Here is a 20,723-nt window from a genome sequence, read left to right as displayed (position 1 = left end):
TAACACATTTAACGTCTACTCATTTTCTCTTGAAAACAAATCTCAGTATCAACCTGTTCTCTCCATCTCCACTGTGACCACCTAGATCAAGTCTCTGGCATTTATCATGGACAATGGCAAAGTTCTCCTCACCCACCTCCCTGAGTCTTCTTTTGTCCACCTCCAGCCCATCCTCCACACAGCAGTGATCTTTATAAAATTTAAATTGGGTCAGTTCATTACCCTTTCCAAAACTCATCAGTAGCTTCTCTTTAATCTTCAAATAAAACAGAAATGCTTTACCTTAACACTCAATACCCTTTGGTGATTCCAAGATCATTTGATTTTCTAAGCGAGACTCCCAAGTTGATTCTGAGGTGCCTTGTCAGGCCCAGATGTAACTTTCCAGCAGCAGCTCCTGCCCTCACCCCTCACCCACCACCCTCCAACCACACTGGCCTCCTTTCTGGTTCTGGGACATGCCAGCTCTCCACTGACTTGGGACCTTTGCACATGCTCTTCCCTCCGGAGATTGATTTTTCCCCAGCTTGGCCTGCAATGAACTCAGCTCATTCTTTAGGGGTCTGCTTAAATGTCACTACCCAGGGAAATCTTCCCTGACCACTCTATTTATATAGATTCTCTCACCCCACGATTTTCTACCTTAATACCTATTTGTTTTGCTGACAGCACTTCAAATTTAAAAATATTTTTAAAATTCCTCTCCCACTTCATGGTAAACATCCTGAAGACAAGGACCTGTTTTGGGTCCAGCACATAATTGGTGCTCAGTAAAAGTTTAATGAAAGGTGGAACATCAGGCTACACACATACTGACTCATTCGGTTATTGTGATTTCATCACCCTCTCACTTCCTACAGACAGGGTTGGGGGGGACGAAATTTCCTTCAAGGTTCTAGCTGGTCTAGAAATCAAATGGATATGAGATAGATTAATAGGAGAAAAAAATAAAGCTTAATTTCATACATACTTGGAAGGCATAGACATGGATTCCAAAGACAGGGAGAATGAGGTATAAATGTCATCCTGAACCAAGGAGAAGGGCATAGGGGTCTGAGACTTCAAAGGAAAAGGGAAATAATTCACAGGAATATGAAAAGAGTACATGTTTGATAAACAAATGTTTTCTGGGCCACACAGAAACAATGAGGAGATGTAGAGAAGAATTTTAACAGACTTAGCCACATTGCTTCCTGTCTACCACCCCTAGTTTACGGTATAACATACTTATCTAAGGTGATAGCTGTCTTCCTGGAACACATCCTCTATCTAAATTCTTTTTATGCAGTTGGGGGGTAGGAGGTCAAAAGTTCTTTCTGAGTCTTTTGGGCCTTGATTGTTCTCAAATCTGAAGCCATCTGCACAGGGCATATTCGGGGTGGCCTACCCTTCATCCCTACAACAGGACAACAAGGTTCCCCTTCTTCCTTAGTGATCTGCCACTACTTACTTTATCCCTTACAGTTCTAGTTTATAAAATCATATCATAAAGTTTAAACAATTGAATGGAATCAAGAACAGAGTTGACTTATAATTGTATTACTGCCATAATTAGAACAACCTGGAGAAGAAACCTCCAGTGAACACCCCTAGCTCCTCAGTCCAGATGCTCATCTCCTGTCAGGAGGACCACCCTCAGTGGGATAGAAGTGGGAACCCAGGAGTGCAGAGGGGCTTTCTTTCCTCTTTCTGCTGCTCACAGTTAGCTGCCTTGGAGTAACCCCTGAGATAAAGGGAGGGAGAGAATTGGCCATTGAGAAGGCACACTACAATGCTAATCTGGGTTCTCTCCCTAAATACATCCTGAATCCTGACTCTGTGGATGACATCCAGGTGGACTCTTCCCTTTGGGTGAAATGTCCCTGTCTCCAGAGGGTCATGTGGGAACTGCATTTTGAAAATGCCCTGCCATCCTTAGAAATAGGCACTATGCTCAATGGTTTTTCACAACTTGTTATTCCTTCTCCTCCATCACCAAATACAATGGTGTATTTTTTCCCTACATATATATATATAATAATAACAATATTATACACAGCAGTAATAGTAGTAGTATAACTCCATTAGGGTCCCCAGACCTGATTCCAATATGTGTAAGTATGTGGGAGGGAGTCTTCCCTTACATAACACCAAGCAATTCTCAAACACCAGCAGAGTGTTGGCAAACTCAGCTCAGTTTTGATGCTATCTGCCCAGAGAAAGCACCAGATTCCCCAGGTTAAGGGCTCTGTCCTACAAGACTGTCCTCCACCCATGACTCCCAATGCCGGTTGCAAGCCCCAAGCAGTTCTCTGTGTTTCTCACCTACCAGCTACAGATTAGAGGTTCCTACAACCTCCCCCTTAGGTTTGACTAATTTACTAGAGTGGCTCACAGAACTCAGGAAAGCACTTACATTTACCAGTTTAGTAAAGGATACACACTGTGTAAAGGATACACAGATGAAGACATACACAGGGCAAGTTCCCAAATAAAGGAGCTTCTATCCTCCTGGGGCATGGGGCCTGGCTCGGTGGCACATGAAAGTGATCTAGTCCCCAGCACAGAAGCTCCCCAGCTGAGAAGGAGCATCCAGCCAAGCAGTGCAGGCAGAGCTCTTCTCAGGGGTTTGTGCATGGTCATGGTTGACTAAATTATTGGCCATTGGCTGTTTCAGTCTCCAGCCCTTGCCCTTGGTTGGAGGTCCACAAGTCTCTTATTAACATGACAAAACACCCGTTTCACCTTTAAGACTGCAGTGTCTCAGTAACTGTGGATGGAGACCAGATATACTTGGGAGATATATATTTGGTCATATGAATAGCTAAATGTGTATTTCTTATGATTCATTATATCGCACAACTACATGTAAACAAAACCCTGCCTGCTCAGTCAGCATTGTCATCCTGGAGGAAAATCCCAGGGCAAAATACCTTTGAAACCAAAACCAGTCAAAGGGAGAAATAAAGTGGGAGAAACTCATTTATTGCTTACAAGCAGTTGAACACTTCTGCTTGCCCATGTCTCTCATGCCCTGGCTAAAGAAGAAGGGACCCCACCCAACCTCTCTGGTCCAGATATGCCCTCGCTCACCCTTGTAATTAACTATTGATATGGAAATAGACTACTTCTCTCCACCCCTTGAAAACACCAAATGATATGGAGAGGTACTAAAGCCAGGCAAGAGATTCTGGAAATATTGCAATTTTACCCACAGCCCACCCCTCCAGAAATCTTGCCTCACAATCTACATGTTCCCCATCTTCCACAATGGCCCCTGTGTGAGAAAACTGGAGCATTGTAACCAGACTAATAACATACAATAGCAACAACAATAAAATCATGATAATCCTCAAGCCAGAGGATTCAGCTAGGTTCAAAGTCCTATGCAAATTAAGTCCATAGCTTTCCCATTCCACAGGAGGTCAGTAACCAAACAGTAGGGAATTCAAAGCAATCATCACATGGCAGCTGCAGCCAGAGGGTGGGTCCAGGCCACAGGGACTGTAGAAGAAAACAACCTTAAGGGTGATAAGATCTATGTTTTAATGATACCAGCATAGGCAAATCTTGTCCATCAGGTAGGATGCATGCAAGAGAGTGGTCCTGTGATAGGACAGTCGCAGGAATGGGATCTCACCCTGGTCTAGTGTACTTTCACCCACCTCCCTATGGGAGTTACAGATAGGTCAATATATAGGGCTACAGGAGGCACATGCACTGGCCATAAAGATAAAATAAAACTTCCCCATAAGATGTTCTCACCTCCCAGATGTTTGGGTACACTACCATGATATTTGGAGGCCACTCTGCTGTTACTCCAGGAATACACAGGAGGCCAGCTTCTAGGCCTTTTGCCCAAGGTGCCAGAAGGGCCAGCCATCACTGGTCCATGTGGTGAAAATGTTCAGGGCCAGGTCCATTCAACAGTGTCTCCAGGGCTTAATGTAGTTGGGGCTGGCAGCAGGATGTTGCTCTGCTGGCCATATCCTGGCTTCAATAACTCTTCTTTGGTTTGCACATACAGTTGTATAGGAGAGGCAGCAATGTGTGTTAGTATATCCACAGGGCTCAAGTCTCCTTTTTGGGGCTTCTCTTTCAAATGCCATAGCACTGTCCATAAGCAAACTGACCAGCACCATAGACTATTGGTGCCCAAATTCAGGCCAAATTTCAACAAACCATTATACCTCTCTATCATGCCTGCCCTGGCAGGGTTAAATGGTACATGAAACTTCCACATTATTCCTAATTGCTGCACCTCTTCTTATAACCCATGTCCAGTAAAGTGGGTACCTTGAACACTCTCAATCACTTTGCAGCTGTCTATAGGCTGCAAAGAGACACTCTAGGCACCTTTTGGTGGTTTGCTGATCTGCATGACATGCAGGAAAAGCAACCAACAGGCCAGAGCTGTGTCCACACAAATCATAGCATACCAATATCCTTCTGATATAGGCAGCAGCCTGAAACCTGTCACCTGACAGGATATCAGCCCCTGACAAAGGGTATTGGCCCCTTTACTACTGTCCCACATTGCTGCAGAACTCGGTGTAAGTCTCTCTTAGAGCACACAAGGCACTCTTTCGGGGCTCTGCCAACTTCTTCAAAGGTCAATGGCAACCCCACTGATGGTCTATAGCCCACATTGCCTTTTGCCCCATGTACAATAAATGCTGATGTAAACATTGGACCACATCAGTGGCAAGCTTTCCTTCTAGCCAACGCACCTAGGCCAATGTGTCTGCTTCATCATGTCTTGGGAATGCCAAAGGCAAGCGGCCAGTCATATAATATACAGTAACAGTTTTAGTCTGATCAGAGGCCCATAGGTCTTGCAACAACTCTTGCCCCCAAAGGGGGTGGTGACCCACCATCCAGTTGGCATGGTACCATGTCGGTAGCCACAGGGTCAAACTGCAATAGACAGTCCAGCTGTCAGTGCAGACAACTATAGGGAAAGGCTCTTGGGTGATCATGAACCATACTGCCTGCAACTCAGCCCACTGACTACTTTTCCCCTCTCCATCGTCCATCCATATTGTCTCAGTCTTAGAATGGAAAGCCACAGACCTCCACTTCAGGGGCTGCCCATTACTGGAGTTTTCTGTATACCAAGCTTCTTCAGGTACAGGAGATTTTCCCTCCTGATAAGGAGTCTCAGCTACCAATGGCTCAAAAGCAAGTTCTTCCTGCTTTCCACTGATATATGTCACTGGCCCCAGTAAGAGTTCAAGTTCTCCACTTAAGGGCTAGTAGAAAGGGCTTTACACTGCTGTAAGCATGCACCCCATTTAGCCAGGTAGGTATTTGAGCCACACCACTCTGTGGCCTTTGGGTCCAGTCTTGCACCCACCCTGTGATGGAATAGGTGATTATTACCTTGGCTGGAGCTGATCCAGTGATGGGCTCCAAAGCCAGCAAGGTGTGGTACACAGCAGCCAGTTGCTTCTTTATCAAGGTGTAGCAGACCTCTGTTCCTTTCCATAGTTGTGAACAGAATCCAATAGGTTGGTGTGTCCATTCAAGCCACTGCCAAAGACCCCATCCATAACCATCTGTGGGTACATGAACATCTAGCTCACAGGGCCTTTGTGAGTGCATTATACTCAAGGCCTGTGTGGTCCTGAGTGCTCGCTTAGCAGCAGTAAAAGCAGCTGCACATGTTCATCCCACCTGATGCCCTTTCATACCAACCAGTGTAAGGGCTCCAGAATTTGTGCCAAGTGTGGGATAAACACTCTCCAGTAGCCCAAAAGACCCAAAAACTCTTGTAATACTGCCACAGTGGTAGGGGTAGGGAAAGCCTGGACCTTGTCTATGACTGCTTCTGGGATAACTTTAGTTTTACCTGAACAGACAACCCCCAAGAACTTCATAGACAAACCAGGTACCTGAACCTTGGTGCTGTTTACAGCCCATCCTTCCTCCTGTAGATGTTCCAACAGTCTAGGAACTGCACCTTCTAAATCTGCAAGAGAATCAGATGTGAGCATAATATCATCAATGTACTGATAAAGTCACACAATTAGCAATTTCTTCCATGTGGCCTGGTCCTGAGCTACAAATCCATGACAGATGGTGGGACTGTGGAGGTATCCCTGTGGAAGGGCAGTGAATGTCCACTGCCAGCCTTCCCATGTGAAGGCAAACTGTTCCGGACTTTCCTGTGCTATGTCAGTAGAGAAGAAAGCATTAGCAAGGCCCACAACATAATGGTATGTGCCTAGTTCACGACTGAGGGTGTCCATAAGGGCTGCTATAGAGGGGACAGCAGCATGCAAAGGGGATGTGACTTTATTCAATTCCCTGTAGTCCACAATCATATGCCAGGAGCTGTGTGGCTTTTTCACTAGCCACACTGGGGAACTAAAAGGACTATGAGTGAGCTTTATAATGCCCACCTTCTCCAACTCCTGTAGAGTTTCTCCAGTTTACTTGTGCCCCCCAGGCAATTTATACTGCTTAGCATTTGTCACTCACTGAAGTACAGGCAGAGCTACAGGTGGGTGCTTAGCATGTCCTCTCAAAACTGCCTTTACCACACATACTGTAAGTCTGAACTCACCTGCAGTGGTCTGTAACCACAGGCTCTGCAGGATAGCTACCTCCAAAATATATCCGCGGATTAGAGAAATGGACACAGTATACTCCTTTGGGGGTAAACACCCTATCCCCAATGGTATTTGGGCTTTTTTCATTCTAATTGCCTTACCCCATAGCCATCTATCACAGCAAGGGTTCTAGGAAAATGTTTAGGGTTGCCATAAATCAGAGAATATTCAACTCCTGTGTGCACCAGCACCAGGACAAGTTATACATTCACAGGGGACCAATGAGTTGTTAATTCTACATGAGGCCTCTCATCCCCCAAGGTAGGGACCTTGACCCCACCACCACCACCACAGTCGAACTGCAATGTCCAATCATCATCCTGTGTGGGTGAGGGCCCAGGTGGAGCCTGAGAACTGTCCCCCAGGAAGTCTTGCAGGGACACAGGCTGGACATGAGGATTTGCCTCTAGCTTCCTTGTCCTGGACCTCAGAAGCTGGAACTGCTGCTCTGGCTTTAATTGGTGCCACAGTTCTAACAAGATCCTATTGGGCTTCCCATCAAATTTTTCTTTCACTACCCCAGCCTTTATCAAATCCACCCACATCTGGGTCCTCGAGACCTTTATGAGACCTTTTGCAATTCATTTCAATCGTAGCTCATACTTCCTCCCTTGCTCTTATTGTTTCAATTTTCCCCAGATCTGCTAAAATACAAGTAGCCTCACTTAAGGGTTTCCCTTTATGGGGTGCAAGAATAGCCACTAAGGACCCAAAGAGAGATGGGGGAGCTGTATGGAGCACCAGATTTTCATTACTATGGTGAACAATTTCTCATCAGGGCCCTGGGGGTCTATATTATAGATGATATTTTTCATGCCCAGCTCCCATAACACCTGCTGAAGCTCTGTATATTTTCCAGCTAGTGGGTAAGTATGGTAAATTACCCTGATTAGGCTAAACTGCCCTGATGGCTGCTCAGCCAATCCAGAAACTCCTGATTCCCTGAAGTATAATAGGCACTTTGCAACTGCTGCCAGAGGGAAAGGTGAGTCATCAGGGAAGCCAGTCTACCCATTTCAGAACCTGGCAAAACAATGTTTGCCACCCCCATATCCCACAGATGTAAAAGCTATGTGGGTAGATGGCTTCTGCCAACTGTATGCTCATGGCCACCAGCTCATCCTCAGTCCAGGGGCAGATTCTCCTGATGTCTCCTCCCTTGCTGCTGCTAATATATCTTCCAGGAGTGTGACCTGTCTTCTCAATAACTGTCTCTCTTCCTTAAGGGCATCCAATAGGTTATCACCCAGCTCCTCCAAGTGATGCTGAAGTGTATCTCTCTCCTGCCAAAGTCTCTCTCTCTCCTCAATAAACCTCTCTCTCTCTTCAATAACCCTCTCTCTCCTTGATAACCCTTTCCACTATTTCAAGGAGAAGGCATCCCACAATCCAGGCTGCTACATACCACTCAGGGCCTCTAAGCAGTCTTCAATCTCATGGAGGGCTAATTCCACAGCTTTCAGTGTCTCCACTCTTCCCCAATTCTGGAGAGGGCCCCACCCCTCTAGGGGGTGCTTTAGCCTAGACCAATTCCCCACTAGGGGCTCTATACTTGGAAGCCCCACAGATAGGGACTCCCAAGTGAAACTGCACCCTCTACCACTGCAGCCACTGGGGCCTCCCCACCATCCTCCACAAGGGGACTTCTGAGCATTTCCCCACTATGTCTAGAAGCAGCACCCCCAAGGGTCACACCCATGTCAGCAGATTTGGGGTTCAGAGTTACTGCCAACTACCGCCAGATGTCACCCCAGGGGGAAAATTCCAGGGCAAAATACCTTTGAAACCGAAATCAGTCAAAGAGAGAAAAAAAGTGGAAGAAATCCATTTATTGCTTATAAGCAGTCATCCATTTCTGCTCTCCTGTGTCTCTCGCTACCCAACCTGCAGGAGAAGAGACCCCACCCAACCTTTCTGGTCCAGATATGCCCTTGCTCACCCTTTTAATTACCTATTGATATGGAGATGGACTACTTCTCTCCATCCCTTGGAAAACACCAGTTGATATGGAGATGCACTAAGGCCAGGTGAGAGTTTCTGGAAATATCACAATTTAACCCACAGCATTCATCCCACATTTTCACATAAGTGAGGTAGAGCAGAGACATGGGACAAGCACCATGTTTAATTTTCCCTGCCTATGAAGAAAAATGTGAGATATAAATAGTATAGTAAGAACAGAAGGGGCTCCATCGTAAGACTAAGATTCCATTTTAGAAACCAGGGAGTTAGGAAGATTCCTAACATTTTATGGTAATTAGAAAATAATTGACCCTATCTTAAGGCAGGGCAAACAGTCCTCAATGGTATGTTTCCCTGCTTGAGGGTAACGCTCTCTTGGAGAAGAACAGGATCAATAAATTCCTTATGTTAAGTTTATCTTACAGAATATCTAGAGGACTGACTATGGATGATGATATAATGTCTCAGCAGAGATACAAATCAGAAGAGTACATGTCAAGCCTATGCACCCTGGCCCTTTGCCCCATTCTTGAAATCTTTAAAAGACACAAATCCTCAGCTTTAAGGGTGCTTCCTCTCTGAGGTTGCCCACACTCTCCTTTCTTTAAGTGTGTACTTTGCCTTAAATAAAGCCTTCTTGCTGTTTGTGGGTAAAATTGTAATATTTCCAGAATATCTCACCTGGTTTTTGATCTGCATATCAACAGGCACTCAAGGGTAGAGAGAAGTATGGCTCTAGCGCATTTGCATCAGTCCTCAGGGGTGGAAAGAAGTTCATCTCCATATCAATGGGTAATTACCTGGGCAATGGAGGGTTTATCTGTATCTGAGAGGTGAGGGGGAGGGTCGGTTTTGCTGCTGCTGGATCAGGAAAGAGAGAAGGTCCTGGACTGCAGTTTGTAAGCAATAAATGGATTTTAGACTTTATTTCTCCCTCTGACTGATTTCGGTTTTTAGAGGTATTTTGCCCTGGGATTTCCTTTCCCCCAACTTACACTGCTCAATTTATTGTGTTTTGTCTCTGCATTTTTCCAGTGGTAAATGTCTTTGTCATTTTGGTATTTCATTCAATTTTCCAGACTTAAGCACACGTCTTCACTCTCTTACTTCTCCTACTTCAGACAAGAAGGAAAGGGCTACTGAGAGATCTCTAATTTGAGCTCACAAGTTCCCATCGCCTGGGTGGCCAGGACAGGACTGCAGCTGTACAATCATGCTCATTAGCAGCCTGCCCAAAAATCTCCTTTCTTTGCTTTGGAAAGTTCCCAGAACATAATCTCACTCCATTCAGTGCTCCACAGCTCCCCAAAATCCTGGGGTGGTAGAGACTTATTTCCCATGCCATGCACATTCAAGCAGACACTGGACACCAGGTGACACTGACTTCAGGAGTTGGCAAGGGATTTGCCCTATGCCGAGCCAGAGTTCAATGAACTTCCCTTTCCTCACTCTGTTCCTCCTTGCTCTCTGTTACCTGCAAGGCTGCTGCCATCCACTTCTACTCTTGCTTTAATGAATTCCTTCCTTACTGAAGGGCCCCCACCCATAAGATGGCGAAACTCCTGCTTCTCTTCCGGGTCCTCGGTTCCCGCCGGCGCCACCTGAAGCCCAATCACCCCTCGCCCCCTCCCAATCCCAGCACCTAGCCAATAGCCACCAGCCCCATAGAGGTAACACCACAATCACCCCATGCCCCTTCCTATATAACCCAGCACCTTTCCGTAATAAAGCAGAATTCTCCGGTGAATTGCTGCTGTGTGTCGCTCCTTTCCTTTCATTGGTGCTGAAACCCGGGAGACGGGACACCCCAACTGGGCCCTGTCTTCCCCCTTCCCCCCAACACCAGCAGCAGCTTGCCCTCGTCCTCTTTTTCCGGCGCTGGCTCATCACACTCACCACTCCTCTCTGGCCTTTGGGTAAGTTTTCCCCCGGAGTGGGCCACTCTTCCCCGAGCTATCGCAGCACCATTGACCGTGATCGTCTGGCAAGGCCCTGACGCTCAAGGACGAGGAGGGAACTCTCCCCACCTCAGGCCTTCACGGCTGCGGCGGACCCTCAGGCCCCTCCTCCAACAGCCATAAACGAGGTGACTCCTTTGCAGATGAGAACCTCCCTTTCTCCCCCTCCCTCCTTCCGTTCCTTCCGCCAAAACTTCCATCCGCTGAAAACTCCTAGTACTAGGTACCTCGGAGACTCCGGCACTCTGCCTTCTTAGAGAAGTCTGGGTGACGACCCACACTTCCTAAAACCGACTCATACGAGTTTCCGCAGACCCCCAAGGATCATCGGGGATGCCCTTTGTCTCCTTGCGGTCTGCTCCCGGTCCGAGGGTCTCCGTTCGTCTTCCCCTGTTTGTCTCCTTCTCTGTCCTTTAGCCATGGGAGCCTCCTCATCCCTCCCTGGAAGTTCACCTCTTGAATGCCTGCCCAAGCATCTAACTACCCTCTCCCTGACGCCTGATATAAAACCAAAACTTCTCCGTAAATACTGCTCCCAAGATCAGCCGACATACCCCCTAGACAATCACAACCAATGGCCCGCAGGGGGAACTCTTGATCCTAACATCACTCGTGACCTCTTTAACTACTGCCAGCGCCTGAAAAAATGGAAGGAGATTCCCTATATCGAAGCTTTTCGCCTCCTAGCTCAAAATCCCAGCCTCTGCACCACCTGTTCCCCGCCCCAAGTTCTCCTAGCTTGCAGGCCATCTCCCTCCCCTCCACACACTCCCAGTCCCTCCTTGACTACCTTTGACCCAGCCGATGAACCTCCGCCATACAGGATTCCCCCTTCAGCCCCCCCCTACAACCCCTCCACCCTCTTCCGCCGCGGCCGCCGCCTCCCCCTCCTCTCCCACAACAGCCCCTCTCACTTCCACCACCACCGCCACCGTAGCCGCTGCCTCTGCCCCCGCAGAAGCCTCCCATTCACTCCCTTCCCCCTCCTCTCCTACAACAACCCCTCCCCCTTCCTCCACCACCATCTTGTCCCCCACCTCGCCCCCCTTGCAGTTCAAGCCTGAGCCTTTAGCCCCCCACCAACTAATTTCCAGGAGCCACCTCTGTCTCTGCCCCCATCACCTGTTTCTCCTCCACAGACTGAGCCTGAACCCTTCAGTCCCCCTCAGACTCGGTCCCGAAAGCCTCCCAAAATTATCGCGTCTTTGCCCCCATCACCTATTTCTCCCCCACAGACTGAGCCAGAACCCTTCAGTCCTCCTCAGACTCGGTCCTGAGGGCCTCCCAAAATTATTGCCCCCCTCCGAGAAGTAGCAGGATCTGAAGGCATCGTGCGCGTTCATGTCCCTTTCTCCTTAGGAGATTTAGCCCAACATGAGAAACACGTAGGTTCCTTTTCCACTGATCCCACGACATATATCAAGGAGTTTCAATGGGCCCTCCAGTCATACAGCCTCACACATCATGACATTTTCATGCTCCTGGACAATACCCTCCTTCCTGAAGAGCGCAGACGAGTTTGGGACTTCTCCCAAATGCACGCCACCGAAACCCACAGGACTGACCCCACCTATCCCCCTGGGCCACTGCTGTCCCTGAACAAGACCCACACTGGGATTATAACACCACCGTGGGTCTCCACTCTCGAGATATTTTTGCCTCCTGCTTAATAGCAGGTCTGAAAAAGGCAGCTCATAAAGTAGTCAATTTTCAAAAGCTCCAAGACATAATTCAAAGGAGGGAGGAGACACCCTCTGAGTTCTTAGACAGACTCACTCAAGCCCTATTACAGTATGCCAGCCTAGACCCAGAAACACCTGACGGGAGACATGTCCTTATGACATACTTCCTGGCTCAAAGCTACCCCGACATTAAAGCTAAACTCAGAAAGTTAGAACAGGGCCCCGCTACCCCACAGACTGAGATCCTAACAGTGGCCTTTAAAGTCTTCCATAACCGGGAGGAGGAGAAAGAATGCCGTAAACAAAAGGCTGATCAGGCCAATTTCCAAATGTTGGCCCAGCTGATAAAACCACAACCTGGGCGCCCCTCTACAAACAAGCCCCCCCAAGGAGCTTGTTTCAAGTGTGGACAAGAAGGACATTGGTCAAGGGCGTGCCCCTCCCCCAGAACTCCTACCACCCCATGCCCCAGATGCCACAAAAAGGGCCACTGGGGGTCTGATTGCCCAGCCACCCGAAGGGGAGGCTGGATGAACAACCCCCATCCTAAGCCCTCCGTAATGGGGCTGGCAGAAGAAGATTGACAGGGCCTGGGGGCTTCTCGCCCAACCATTTCCCTCACCAAACAGGAGCCCAGGGTTACTTTAATAGTAGACGGTTGCCCCATCTCCTTCCTCCTAGATACAGGAGCCACCTTCTCAGTCTTGCGAGAATACCAGGGCCCTACCACGTCTGCCATTACTCCTATAGTCGGGGTAGGAGGTAAACAGATTTTCCCATTAAAAACCCCCCCTTTTATGCACAATCCAAGACAATCCCATACCTTTCTCCCACTCCTTCCTGGTTATGCCCCAGTGTCCCATCCCTTTACTAGGATGGGACATCCTTTCTCTCCTCCATGTTTCCATAACTATATCCACTCCCACAGCCCCCAGTATTCCCTTTCTAATGGCCCTCATAGCCGACGACACCCCTCTACCCAATGAAAGTTCCAGTTCCGCCCTCATACACCCTGTAAATCCCAAAGTTTGGGACATTACAAGCCCCTCCATGGCTCTATGTCCTCCTGCCTCTATCAGATTACGTGACCCCTCTCAGTATATCTGTCAGGCCCAATACCCCCAAACCACTTCGGCCCTCATAGGCCTCCAACCCATCATTCAGGACCTTTTAAACAAAAGGTACCTCAGACCCACTCACTCTCCGTTTAATACCCCTATTTTAGCTGTTAAAAAAACCAACGGATCTTTCTGCCTTGTCCAAGACCTTCGCCTTATAAACATGGCCATCATCCCTATCCATCCCTTAGTCCCAAATCCATACACCCTTTTATCACAGATCCCTGCCTCGGCCTCCCACTTCTCAGTCCTAGATCTCAAGGACGCATTTTTTTCTATCCCTCTGGACCCCTCCTCCCAAGACTTTTTCGCCTTTACCTGGACAGACCCATACACAAGACATTCTGAACAACTCACTTGGACAGTTTTGCCACAAGGCTTCCGAGATAGTCCCCATATTTTTGGACAGGTCCTAGCTCAAGACCTCAAACAGTTTCATCATGATCACTCTGAGTCCACCTTATTACAATACATGGATGATCTTCTACTCTGCAGTCCCTCGTGGGAACAGTCTCAACTTGACACTGCCTCCCTACTTAACCTTCTAGCTTCAAGAGGTTACCGAGTATCCCCTGTCAAAGCTCAAATCTCTTCCCCTTCTGTCACTTACCTCGGATTTCTTCTATCTCAACAAAGAAAGTCCATTATCTTAGACAGAAAATGGCTCCTCTCTGACCTGACCATTCCCAAAACCAAGACAGAAATCCTTTCCTTTATAGGCCTGGCTGGGTATTTTAGAGCGTGGATCCCTAACTTCTCCCTGTTGGCAAGACCCCTATACGACCTCAGCAAGGGCCCCCCTGAAGAAACATTATCCTCCTCACCCTGACACTCCTTCATTAAGCTCCATTGAGCCCTTGTGGAAGCCCCAGCTCTCCATCTTCCTGATTTGTCGAAGCCCTTCTCATTATACATTCATGAAAGGTCCAGTCAAGCTCTAGGAGTCCTAGGCCAATATTATGGCCCATCCTTTGCCCCAGTAGCTTATCATTCCAAGAAATTAGACCCCACAGTTTGGGGATGGGCCCCCTGCCTACGGGCATTAGCCACTGGACAGCTCTTACAGAAGGAAGCTCATAAACTGACATTTGGGATGCCCCTTACCATTCTATTCCCACATCACCTAAAGGATCTCTTAACCTACAAAAGTTTACAGACTCTCCTTCCCTCCAGACTCCTGACCTTACTGTCCTCTTTCCTCCAAAATCCAGACATTTCTTTCCTCCCCTGCCCGCCCCTGAATCTGGCCACTCTTCTTCCTCTACCCTACTCTCCTCATACTCCCTCGCATGATTGCCTAGAAGCCCTTCACAACTTCCTTCTGTGCCACTCCATGATCTCTGAAGGAGCCCTCTCACACTCCGACCTCATCTGGTTTACTGATGGGTCCTCCTTTAAACATGAGGACACCCATTACTCAGGATACACAGTAGTCTCCCTCAAAGATGTCATCGAGGCACGAGCCCTACCCCCCAGTACAACCAATCAACAGGCCGAACTCATTGCAGCCACCAGAGCTTGTACTCTGGCCCAGGACATGTCTCTCACACTGTACACTGACTCCAAATACATATTCCACATTCTCTTGTCTCACATGGCAGTATGGAAAGAACGAGGCCTCCTCACCACAAAAGGGAATTCCATCACTAATTCAGCCTTGATTGCTAAACTTCTAGAGGCTTCACAACTCCCACACCGACTGGGCATAGTCCACTGCAAATCACATCAAAAGGACGACTCCCCCATTACAAGAGGTAACAACAAAACTGACAGAGTAGCCTGGTCGATTGCCCTGTCAGAAGAAGCACCAGACAGCGATCCGTCTACCCCTATGGTTTTAGCCTTATCACAAGACACCCTCTGTTCCCAGGACAGAGAGTCTCTCTTCTGCCTCTTACACGATCTGTTCCATCCTAGCCCCCAATCCTTAATCCATTTTTTACAATCCTTTTTTTCTCTCTCTCCTGAAGACAAAACCCTACTTGACCAAATCATCCACAGGTGCACCATTGGCCAACGCACTAACCCTAATAACCCCCTCAAGGCCCAACCCTTCCCGGCTCATCAAGCACGGGGTAATGTCCCCGCCGCAGATTGGCAAATAGACTTCACTAACATGACCCCCGTATGGCGCACCAGATACTTACTCATGTTAGTAGATACATTTTCAGGATGGGTCGAGGCTTTCCCCACCACTAACAAACGAGCATCCGCAGTTGCCTCTATCCTCCTCACCCAGATCTTTCCGAGTTTCGGGATGCCCACTTCCCTCCAATCAGATAACAGCCCTGAGTTCACTGCCCAAATTATTCAGAACCTCTCCAAGTCGCTCTCACTCCCCTGGCATCTACACTGTCCTTATCGACCACAGGCTTCGGGAAAAGTAGAAAGAGCCAATAGGACTCTAAAAGACATCCTGACCAAACTATCTCTAGAACTACACCTTGACTGGGTTCACTTACTTCCTTTAGCTCTACTCCGCATTCGGGCTCTCCCAAAGAAACCTTCCTTCTTGTCACCCTTTGAGATCATGTACAGCTGCCCAATTCTACCCCCAGGGCTCCCTTCCCACAAAGGACCAATTCCTCCCAATATGGCCCTTCCGCTACTCTCTCTCCTCCGCACCGAATTGTGGAAATATCAGGATTGGCTCCTTCCTGATCCATCCACCTCCCAAAACCCTCCTGTCTTACAGCCTGGCCAACTAGTGTTTTATAAGCCACCAGAGGATCGGCCCTCTCTCACCCCAAAATGGGAAGGTCCACACCCAGTTATTCTCTGCACCCCCTCGGCCACCAAGCTCTTACTGCCTGATAATTCTGTCACCCCTTGGATTCATATCTCCAGGTTGAAACCAAACACCAAGGACCCACCTTCTCTGGACATCCAAGACCCATCAGTCACAATCCAGAGTCCTTCAGATACAGCCCAAGACGCTGTCTACTCTACCATACCTCATCCCTCTGATCCCTTGAAACTCTGCATCTCCCATTCACCCCCTTTGCCATCCATACCCGAATCATGACTTTTTCCTCCTTTACTGCTCTCTCGCTTTTTTTCCTCATTCCTATTGTCTTCCCTACCACCCCAGCCTCCTTTGTATGGCGATTCAAAGTCAGACAGACTTACACACAGCATCAAACAAAACTTACTGCCCTCATTGCCACATCAGACTGCCCTCTGAAAGGCTGCTCCGAGCCTTTATACCTCCACTTTCCTCCCTCCACCGAAGTGTTCACTAGCAGCTACCTTTATTCTCCCTACCTCTGCTTCCTCTATGACCAAAAACAAGCCTATTGCAGGCGATGGCCGGACACCTACGGGGGATGTCCCTACAGGTCTTGCATCATTCACTACATGGGTAACTCCTGGTACCCACAGTATTACTCCTCCAACCGTTTCATAAAATATCCCAACAGCTCATTCTCCTTATCAATCCCAGATCCCTGGGACTCTTGATGGGCCACTGGAGTCACAGCCTCAGTTTACTATGGGGGGTCCTCAACCCCCCACGGTACCATATCTCTCAAGAGTATGTTCCCTCTCATTCCCAGCTCTATCAAGTTGCATCCAACATCGGACATTCCGAAAAAGTTATTGTCCAAACTCTTGATGGCGTCTCTTCATCTTCTTACCCCCGCTCCTACTCTTGGTTACAGCTCATCCAAGACACCACCATCTTTCTCAACCACACCCTCAACACCGCCAATTGTTTCTTGTGCACATCACTACAGCGCCCACTGCTGGCCGCCATGCCCCTTAATATTTCCAACTACTCCTTCCATGTAGAAGGACAACCCTTCCATCCCCTGGCACACATACCCCTATGGGAACCAGAATACGCAGATAATCTCACCATCCACCACTGTGTAGGCCCAACCCCTCCCCCCTCCAGCGTCCTTCACTATCTCCCTATCTACACCCCTACCTCCAGCTCTAAGACTTTTATGCAACCAGGTCACTTCTTCTGGTGCAATGGCAGTCTTTTTAACTCACTGCCTCCCAACTCCAATATACCCTGCATTCTCATCACCCTAATCCCACAGCTTACACTTTACAGCATGGCAGAATTTCTTGAGCTCCAACCTCCCTTGCCCTCGCGCACAAAAAGGGCTGCTTTCCTTCCCATCACGGTCGGTATCTCTTTGACCACCTCAGCCATTGGGGCAGGGTTTTCGGGAGGAGTCTTGGGTCACTCTCTATGGGCAATTAAAGATCTCAACACCAAACTTGAGGGAGCCCTGACATCCACTGCTGATTCCCTGGCCTCTCTCCAAAGACAGGTCACTTCGCTAGCTAAGGTCACCCTTCAAAACCGGCGGGCCTTAGATCTGCTTACAGCCGAGAAGGGTGGCACCTGCGTCTTCCTTCGGGAAGAGTGCTGCTATTACATCAACGCGTCCGGCATTGTAGAAACTGACATTACCAAACTCACCGACCTTGCCTCCAGCCTCCACTCTGCTTCCAATTCCAACCCATTCTCTTCAATACTAACAAACCCCTTCCTCACCTGGCTGTGGCCCATTGCAGTCTCCATAATAATCATTCTCCTCGCCTGTCTCTTCTTGCCTTGCATAATAAAGTTTATCAAATCCTAAGTCAGTAAAATTTCTAACCAAACTTTCAACCAACTTTTACTCAGGAACTACCAGCTTTTAGCCACAGAAGATCCCTCACCCTCACGTGACCTCCTCACCACACACTGAGATGGACCCCTCTCTCCGCTGGAAACTGTTCCTGGAAACAATGGCCGCAGACGCCTGGCTTCTGGCACCCGTATCCTCCTGGCACCATTGGAATCAACAAGTCCTCGACTTATGGTTACAGGGAACCTTCATTGATTTCCAACCTGAAGAAGTCCACATCTACTCGTCCTTACTGTGAGGAGACCTATCAACCCTTTCCTCCCGGTCCTCAAGCCCTCACTCCCTTCTCTGCCCCCATTCAGCAGGAAGCAGTCAGAGAGAAAGCAACGTCCACAACCCCATAGAGGAGAAAGGGGGGAATGAAGGGCCCCCACCCATAAGATGGCGAACCTCCTGCTTCCCTTCCGGGTCCTTGGTTCCCACCAGCGCCACCTGAAGCCCAATCACCCCTCGCTCCCCTCCCAATCCCAGCACCTAGCCAATAGCCACCAGCTCTGTAGAGGTAACACCACAATCACCCCATGCCCCTTCCTATATAACCCAGCACCTTCCCCTAATAAAGCGGAATTCTCCGGTGAATTGCTGCTGTGTGTCGCTCCTTTCCTTTCTTTTACCTACACTCATCTGACTTGTTTGAGAACTCTCTCTAGATCAGAGTCAAGAAGCCTCCCCCATGCAGGTTGAGGTTCCACCTAGTGTGCAGGGATAGACCTACCCAGATGCAGCTGCCCTACAATATAACCATTATGGAATATAATTCCCAACCTGTAGAGCTGAATATAATTCATAGCCAAGATTATATAATATTTTTAAATATTTTTCAGTTGCCTGTTTATCCCTCCTAATCCTCTTTATCCGCTCCACCTTTAGGTCTTAGGTCACCTACCCTTTTGCTGGCCAAATTGAGACAGGGACCGTGGGTGTAGTCAGAGTAGGGTGAAGGCCTCCGGGAAAAGCAGGGCAGAATATTTACAGTCAGAGCAATGTAACAATGGGCAAAGAAGTCCCCATTGAAACTCTGTTAAGCATTATGCAAAGTCAAGGTCACACTAATTCTCTAGGGGGAGATACCTAAAAATATAGACATCTTCAGTGAGATCAGTTAAAGGTCAAAAGGCAGGAGCAACTTGGCCTGGAATGTTTGAGTGTTCTGCAAGGGTATGAGCATAACCCGTGACTCCCGCTGTCAGCCCTAGCAATCAGACTATGACCCAGCTCACCTTGAGGACAGGGCAGGTGGTGCAAGTCCACACTCCTAAATCTTTTTTTTGATGTTCTCAAAAAATCCTCAATTGCCTATAAAACCCCTAGACAATGCACCATCACGGGCTCTCTTGTCCCCTCCTGGCATGAGCCAGGAGCTCTATTCTCTCACTTTATTTCTAAATAAAAGCCTGTACCTTGTTCTCCTACCTTGAGTGTTTGTGAAGCTCATTCTTCGGCTTCATGAACAAGAACCCCGGCATCAAAATCACTGCTGCAGGTCCCTGGAGGGAAGACAGGAAGAAGAAAGGAGTCAAGCTGGATGGGTGTGGGTAGGGGCAGTTTCTAACTGATACTGTGCAACAGTACTGACCAGCACTAAAATGGGGATACTGTGAACGAGTTTATACAGCATTTCACACAATGACCCTGTAATCAATCAATCAACAATTATTTACTGAGTAACTGCCATAGCCTAACACTCATTCACTTATTGGCTCAACAAAATTTCATGTTGCCAGGATTTGTGTTAGACACTGGAACACAGAAATGACTACACTCAAATAGCTTATTTCTGCAAAGAAGACAAGATCTCTGATACATACAACTGAAAATAATGAGTCCAATTACGTGTGCTAGTAATGAATGTTCATAAACAGTAGAGCTCAGAACGGACTGAGATGCTAAGAAAGCAAAAAAAACACAAACCCTTATTAAAGGAGGAAGTGCCTGAAATGAGCTTTGAAAGAGAAATAAATAGCAGATAAGCTAAAGAAAGGAGAGGAAAGCACCCCAGGCTGTGGGAACAGTTTTGGCAAAGGCCAAAGGCTGAAATAAGCCTGAAGGGCTTTGGAAACAGTGAGGAAATGGAAATAACAAAGGAGGCTCTTCATTAGATCGACAAACCAGCTTCAATCTACAAAAAAAATCTACTGTTTATGAACATTCATTACTAGCACACGTAATTGGACTCATTATTTTCAGTTGTATGTATCAGAGATCTTGTCTTCTTTGCAGAAATAAGCTATTTGAGTGTAGTCATTTCTGTGTTCCAGTGTCTAACACAAATCCTTCAATCTCTTTCAAAAGGAATGGTGAAATTTTGATAAGATATTGTGTGTGGGTTTTAGCTGTGGTAGCTTGTAATTAAACCATTGTGTCTCATCATTGTTAGATAGCTACTGAAAAAGTCAGCTGTCCCATGCTAATGTATGACTTCTTTGTTTTGTGCAAAATAGCCAGCTCCGGTCTAAAAGAGCTTCATGCCTCTATTCAAGTGGAAATGAATACCTACTTCTGGTTGGAAAATAAAAACCCAAGAGTTTCATGATCACAGGACCTTTCCTGGACACACATAGTCAGAGCATCACGGAACTTTCTCTTTTTTCCTTCTACAGCATGGAAAAGGGAGGCCAAAGCCTTGCAAGCAGATAAGCCTAAGAATAAGTCAAGGTCTTGCTGTCCCTGTGCAAAGAGTCAGTGCGGACAGATGCCACCATCAATCCCAAAGGCAGAGAATATAGTGGATGCCTGAGTGATGTCGCTGCTGACAAGGGGAAGC

General features: G+C 47.8%; 1 long non-coding RNA gene across 4 annotated transcripts in view; it reads right to left on the bottom strand.

Annotated features, from left to right (window-relative positions):
- LOC118911861 (uncharacterized) overlaps positions 1-20,723 on the bottom strand; it is a 63,178-nt gene that overhangs the window by 23,011 nt on the left and 19,444 nt on the right. The window contains exons 2-4 of one of the 4 annotated variants that reach the window (XR_008992543.1): positions 19,373-19,446; positions 5,362-5,950; positions 848-1,723 (exon numbers count right to left, since the gene is read on the bottom strand). This is a non-coding gene — a long non-coding RNA (uncharacterized LOC118911861). Of the gene's footprint in view, positions 1-847; positions 1,724-4,482; positions 5,951-19,372; positions 19,447-20,723 lie in introns of those variants that run through there. The other 3 variants (XR_008992545.1, XR_008992544.1, XR_008992542.1) reach the window with 3 other exon arrangements.

This window comes from Manis pentadactyla, chromosome 11, assembly GCF_030020395.1.
Source record: "Manis pentadactyla isolate mManPen7 chromosome 11, mManPen7.hap1, whole genome shotgun sequence".
NCBI lineage: Eukaryota > Metazoa > Chordata > Mammalia > Pholidota > Manidae > Manis > Manis pentadactyla.
Note: the sequence above shows the minus strand (reverse complement) of the source record. Positions and strands in the feature narration are given on the sequence as shown.